The sequence below is a fragment of the Heptranchias perlo genome, chromosome X, assembly GCF_035084215.1.
Source record: "Heptranchias perlo isolate sHepPer1 chromosome X, sHepPer1.hap1, whole genome shotgun sequence".
NCBI lineage: Eukaryota > Metazoa > Chordata > Chondrichthyes > Hexanchiformes > Hexanchidae > Heptranchias > Heptranchias perlo.
In genome coordinates, this window is record NC_090370.1 from 16,270,711 (window position 1) to 16,278,555 (window position 7,845).

Below are 7,845 nucleotides of genomic sequence, written 5' to 3' on the forward strand. Positions count from 1 at the left end.
ACAAGGGATGAGGGAAGTAACCAGTCACACCATCATCTCAGACAAGGGACAGAGGGAAGTAACCAGTCACACCATCATCTCAGACAAGGGATGAGGGAAATAACCAGTCACACCATCATCTCAGACAAGGGATGAGGGAAGTAACCAGTCACACCATCATCTCAGACAAGGGACAGAGGGAAGTAACCAGTCACACCATCATCTCAGACAAGGGATGAGGGAAGGAACCAGTCACACCATCATTTCAGACAAGGGACAGAGGGAAGTAACCAGTCACACCATCATCTCAGACAAGGGATGAGGGAAGAAACCAGTCACACCATCATCTCAGACAAGGGATGAGGGAAGTAACCAGTCACACCATCATCTCAGACAAGGGACAGAGGGAAGTAACCAGTCACACCATCATCTCAGACAAGGGATGAGGGAAGTAACCAGTCACACCATCATCTCAGACAAGGGATGAGGGAAGTAACCAGTCACACCATCATCTCAGACAAGGGACAGAGGGAAGGAACCAGTCACACCATCATCTCAGACAAGGGACAGAGGGAAGTAACCAGTCACACCATCATCTCAGACAAGGGATGAGGGAAGTAACCAGTCACACCATCATCTCAGACAAGGGATGAGGGAAGTAACCAGTCACACCATCATCTCAGACAAGGGATGAGGGAAGTAACCAGTCACACCATCATCTCAGACAAGGGACAGAGGGAAGTAACCAGTCACACCATCATCTCAGACAAGGGATGAGGGAAATAACCAGTCACACCATCATCTCAGACAAGGGATGAGGGAAGTAACCAGTCACACCATCATCTCAGACAAGGGACAGAGGGAAGTAACCAGTCACACCATCATCTCAGACAAGGGATGAGGGAAGTAACCAGTCACACCATCATTTCAGACAAGGGATGAGGGAAGTAACCAGTCACACCATCATCTCAGACAAGGGATGAGGGAAGTAACCAGTTACACCATCATCTCAGACAAGGGATGAGGGAAGTAACCAGTCACACCATCATCTCAGACAAGGGATGAGGGAAGTAACCAGTCACACCATCATCTCAGACAAGGGATGAGGGAAGTAACCAGTCACACCATCATCTCAGACAAGGGATGAGGGAAGTAACCAGTCACACCATCATCTCAGACAAGGGACAGAGGGAAATAACCAGTCACACCATCATCTCAGACAAGGGACAGAGGGAAGTAACCAGTCACACCATCATCTCAGACAAGGGATGAGGGAAGTAACCAGTCACACCATCATCTCAGAGAAGGGACAGAGGGAAGTAACCAGTCACACCATCATCTCAGACAAGGGATGAGGGAAGAAACCAGTCACACCATCATCTCAGACAAGGGATGAGGGAAGTAACCAGTCACACCATCATCTCAGACAAGGGACAGAGGGAAGTAACCAGTCACACCATCATCTCAGACAAGGGATGAGGGAAGTAACCAGTCACACCATCATCTCAGACAAGGGATGAGGGAAGTAACCAGTCACACCATCATCTCAGCCAAGGGATGAGGGAAGTAACCAGTCACACCATCATCTCAGACAAGGGACAGAGGGAAGGAACCAGTCACACCATCATCTCAGACAAGGGACAGAGGGAAGTAACCAGTCACACCATCATCTCAGACAAGGGATGAGGGAAGTAACCAGTCACACCATCATCTCAGACAAGGGATGAGGGAAGTAACCAGTCACACCATCATCTCAGACAAGGGATGAGGGAAGTAACCAGTCACACCATCATCTCAGACAAGGGACAGAGGGAAGGAACCAGTCACACCATCATCTCAGACAAGGGATGAGGGAAGTAACCAGTCACACCATCATCTCAGACAAAGGACAGAGGGAAATAACCAGTCACACCATCATCTCAGAGAAGGGACAGAGGGGAGTAACCAGTCACACCATCATCTCAGACAAGGGATGAGGGAAGTAACCAGTCACACCATCATCTCAGACAAGGGACAGAGGGAAGTAACCAGTCACACCATCATCTCAGACAAGGGACAGAGGGAAGTAACCAGTCACACCATCATCTCAGACAAGGGACAGAGGGAAGTAACCAGTCACACCATCATCTCAGACAAGGGATGAGGGAAGTAACCAGTTACACCATCATCTCAGACAAGGGATGAGGGAAGTAACCAGTCACACCATCATCTCAGACAAGGGATGAGGGAAGTAACCAGTTACACCATCATCTCAGACAAGGGATGAGGGAAGTAACCAGTTACACCATCATCTCAGACAAGGGATGAGGGAAGTAACCAGTCACACCATCATCTCAGACAAGGGACAGAGGGAAGTAACCAGTCACACCATCATCTCAGACAAGGGATGAGGGAAGTAACCAGTCACACCATCATCTCAGACAAGGGACAGAGGGAAATAACCAGTCACACCATCATCTCAGACAAGGGACAGAGGGAAGTAACCAGTCACACCATCATCTCAGACAAGGGATGAGGGAAGTAACCAGTCACACCATCATCTCAGAGAAGGGACAGAGGGAAGCAACCAGTCACACCATCATCTCAGACAAGGGATGAGGGAAGCAACCAGTCACACCATCATCTCAGACAAGGGATGAGGGAAGTAACCAGTCACACCATCATCTCAGACAAGGGACAGAGGGAAGTAACCAGTCACACCATCATCTCAGACAAGGGACAGAGGGAAGTAACCAGTCACACCATCATCTCAGACAAGGGATGAGGGAAGTAACCAGTCACACCATCATCTCAGACAAGGGATGAGGGAAGTAACCAGTCACACCATCATCTCAGACAAGGAATGAGGGAAGTAACCAGTCACACCATCATCTCAGACAAGGGACAGAGGGAAGTAACCAGTCACACCATCATCTCAGACAAGGGACAGAGGGAAGTAACCAGTCACACCATCATCTCAGACAAGGGACAGAGGGAAGTAACCAGTCACACCATCATCTCAGACAAGGGACAGAGGGAAGTAACCAGTCACACCATCATCTCAGACAAGGGACAGAGGGAAGTAACCAGTCACACCATCATCTCAGACAAGGGATGAGGGAAGTAACCAGTCACACCATCATCTCAGACAAGGGATGAGGGAAGTAACCAGTCACACCATCATCTCAGACAAGGGACAGAGGGAAGTAACCAGTCACACCATCATCTCAGACAAGGGACAGAGGGAAGTAACCAGTCACACCATCATCTCAGACAAGGGACAGAGGGAAGTAACCAGTCACACCATCATCTCAGACAAGGGACAGAGGGAAGTAACCAGTCACACCATCATCTCAGACGAGGGATGAGGGAAGTAACCAGTCACACCATCATCACAGACGAGGGATGAGGGAAGTAACCAGTCACACCATCATCTCAGACAAGGGATGAGGGAAGTAACCAGTCACACCATCATCTCAGACGAGGGATGAGGGAAGTAACCAGTCACACCATCATCTCAGACGAGGGACAGAGGGAAGTAACCAGTCACACCATCATCTCAGACAAGGGATGAGGGAAGTAACCAGTCACACCATCATCTCAGACAAGGGACAGAGGGAAATAACCAGTCACACCATCATCTCAGACAAGGGACAGAGGGAAGTAACCAGTCACACCATCATCTCAGACAAGGGATGAGGGAAGTAACCAGTCACACCATCATCTCAGAGAAGGGACAGAGGGAAGTAACCAGTCACACCATCATCTCAGACAAGGGATGAGGGAAGTAACCAGTCACACCATCATCTCAGACAAGGGACAGAGGGAAGTAACCAGTCACACCATCATCTCAGACAAGGGACAGAGGGAAGTAACCAGTCACACCATCATCTCAGACAAGGGATGAGGGAAGTAACCAGTCACACCATCATCTCAGACAAGGGATGAGGGAAGTAACCAGTCACACCATCATCTCAGACAAGGGATGAGGGAAGTAACCAGTTACACCATCATCTCAGACAAGGGACAGAGGGAAGTAACCAGTCACACCATCATCTCAGACAAGGGATGAGGGAAGTAACCAGTCACACCATCATCTCAGACAAGGGATGAGGGAAGTAACCAGTCACACCATCATCTCAGACAAGGGACAGAGGGAAGTAACCAGTCACACCATCATCTCAGACAAGGGACAGAGGGAAGTAACCAGTCACACCATCATCTCAGACAAGGGACAGAGGGAAGTAACCAGTCACACCATCATCTCAGACAAGGGATGAGGGAAGTAACCAGTCACACCATCATCTCAGACAAGGGATGAGGGAAGTAACCAGTCACACCATCATCTCAGACAAGGGACAGAGGGAAGTAACCAGTCACACCATCATCTCAGACAAGGGACAGAGGGAAGTAACCAGTCACACCATCATCTCAGACAAGGGATGAGGGAAGTAACCAGTCATACCATCATCTCAGACAAGGGATGAGGGAAGTAACCAGTCACACCATCATCTCAGACAAGGGACAGAGGGAAGTAACCAGTCACACCATCATCTCAGACAAGGGATGAGGGAAGTAACCAGTCACACCATCATCTCAGACAAGGGACAGAGGGAAGTAACCAGTCACACCATCATCTCAGACAAGGGATGAGGGAAGTAACCAGTCACACCATCATCTCAGACAAGGGATGAGGGAAGTAACCAGTCACACCATCATCTCTGACAAGGGACAGAGGAAAGTAACCAGTCACACCATCATCTCAGACAAGGGATGAGGGAAGTAACCAGTCACACCATCATCTCAGACGAGGGACAGAGGGAAGTAACCAGTCACACCATCATCTCAGACAAGGGATGAGGGAAGTAACCAGTCACACCATCATCTCAGATAAGGGACAGAGGGAAGTAACCAGTCACACCATCATCTCAGACAAGGGACAGAGGGAAGTAACCAGTCACACCATCATCTCAGACAAGGGACAGAGGGAAGTAACCAGTCACACCATCATCTCAGACAAGGGATGAGGGAAGTAACCAGTCACACCATCATCTCAGACAAGGGATGAGGGAAGTAACCAGTCACACCATCATCTCAGTCAAGGGACAGAGGGAAGTAACCAGTCACACCATCATCTCAGACAAGGGACAGAGGGAAGTAACCAGTCACACCATCATCTCAGACAAGGGATGAGGGAAGTAACCAGTCACACCATCATCTCAGACAAGGGATGAGGGAAGTAACCAGTCACACCATCATCTCAGACAAGGGACAGAGGGAAGTAACCAGTCACACCATCATCTCAGACAAGGGATGAGGGAAGTAACCAGTCACACCATCATCTCAGACAAGGGACAGAGGGAAGTAACCAGTCACACCATCATCTCAGACAAGGGATGAGGGAAGTAACCAGTCACACCATCATCTCAGACAAGGGATGAGGGAAGTAACCAGTCACACCATCATCTCAGACAAGGGATGAGGGAAGTAACCAGTCACACCATCATCTCAGACAAGGGATGAGGGAAGTAACCAGTCACACCATCATCTCAGACAAGGGATGAGGGAAGTAACCAGTCACACCATCATCTCAGACAAGGGATGAGGGAAGTAACCAGTCACACCATCATCTCAGACAAGGGACAGAGGGAAGTAACCAGTCACACCATCATCTCAGACAAGGGATGAGGGAAATAACCAGTCACACCATCATCTCAGACAAGGGATGAGGGAAGTAACCAGTCACACCATCATCTCAGACAAGGGATGAGGGAAGCAACCAGTCACACCATCATCTCAGACAAGGGATGAGGGAAGTAACCAGTCACACCATCATCTCAGACAAGGGATGAGGGAAGTAACCAGTCACACCATCATCTCAGACAAGGGACAGAGGGAAGTAACCAGTCACACCATCATCTCAGACAAGGGACAGAGGGAAGTAACCAGTCACACCATCATCTCAGACAAGGGATGAGGGAAGTAACCAGTCACACCATCATCTCAGACAAGGGACAGAGGGAAGTAACCAGTCACACCATCATCTCAGACAAGGGACAGAGGGAAGTAACCAGTCACACCATCATCTCAGACAAGGGATGAGGGAAGTAACCAGTCACACCATCATCTCAGACAAGGGACAGAGGGAAGTAACCAGTCACACCATCATCTCAGACAAGGGATGAGGGAAGTAACCAGTCACACCATCATCTCAGACAAGGGACAGAGGGAAGTAACCAGTCACACCATCATCTCAGACAAGGGACAGAGGGAAGTAACCAGTCACACCATCATCTCAGACAAGGGATGAGGGAAGTAACCAGTCACACCATCATCTCAGACAAGGGACAGAGGGAAGTAACCAGTCACACCATCATCTCAGACAAGGGATGAGGGAAGTAACCAGTCACACCATCATCTCAGACAAGGGACAGAGGGAAGTAACCAGTCACACCATCATCTCAGACAAGGGACAGAGGGAAGTAACCAGTCACACCATCATCTCAGACAAGGGACAGAGGGAAGTAACCAGTCACACCATCATCTCAGACAAGGGATGAGGGAAGTAACCAGTCACACCATCATCTCAGACAAGGGATGAGGGAAGTAACCAGTCACACCATCATCTCAGACAAGGGACAGAGGGAAGTAACCAGTCACACCATCATCTCAGACAAGGGATGAGGGAAGTAACCAGTCACACCATCATCTCAGACAAGGGATGAGGGAAGTAACCAGTCACACCATCATCTCAGACAAGGGATGAGGGAAGTAACCAGTCACACCATCATCTCAGACAAGGGATGAGGGAAGTAACCAGTCACACCATCATCTCAGACAAGGGATGAGGGAAGTAACCAGTCACACCATCATCTCAGACAAGGGACAGAGGGAAGTAACCAGTCACACCATCATCTCAGACAAGGGATGAGGGAAGTAACCAGTCACACCATCATCTCAGACAAGGGATGAGGGAAGTAACCAGTCACTCCATCATCTCAGACAAGGGATGAGGGAAGTAACCAGTCACACCATCATCTCAGACAAGGGATGAGGGAAGTAACCAGTTACACCATCATCTCAGACAAGGGATGAGGGAAGTAACCAGTCACACCATCATCTCAGACAAGGGATGAGGGAAGTAACCAGTCACACCATCATCTCAGACAAGGGACAGAGGAAAGTAACCAGTCACACCATCATCTCAGATAAGGGATGAGGGAAGTAACCAGTCACACCATCATCTCAGACGAGGGACAGAGGGAAGTAACCAGTCACACCATCATCTCAGACAAGGGATGAGGGAAGTAACCAGTCACACCATCATCTCAGACAAGGAACAGAGGGAAGTAACCAGTCACACCATCATCTCAGACAAGGGACAGAGGGAAGTAACCAGTCACACCATCATCTCAGACAAGGGACAGAGGGAAGTAACCAGTCACACCATCATCTCAGACAAGGGATGAGGGAAGTAACCAGTCACACCATCATCTCAGACAAGGGATGAGGGAAGTAACCAGTCACACCATCATCTCAGACAAGGGACAGAGGGAAGTAACCAGTCACACCATCATCTCAGACAAGGGACAGAGGGAAGTAACCAGTCACACCATCATCTCAGACAAGGGACAGAGGGAAGTAACCAGTCACACCATCATCTCAGACAAGGGACAGAGGGAAGTAACCAGTCACACCATCATCTCAGACAAGGGATGAGGGAAGTAACCAGTCACACCATCATCTCAGACAAGGGACAGAGGGAAGTAACCAGTCACACCATCATCTCAGACAAGGGATGAGGGAAGTAACCAGTCACACCATCATCTCAGACAAGGGACAGAGGGAAGTAACCAGTCACACCATCATCTCAGACAAGGGATGAGA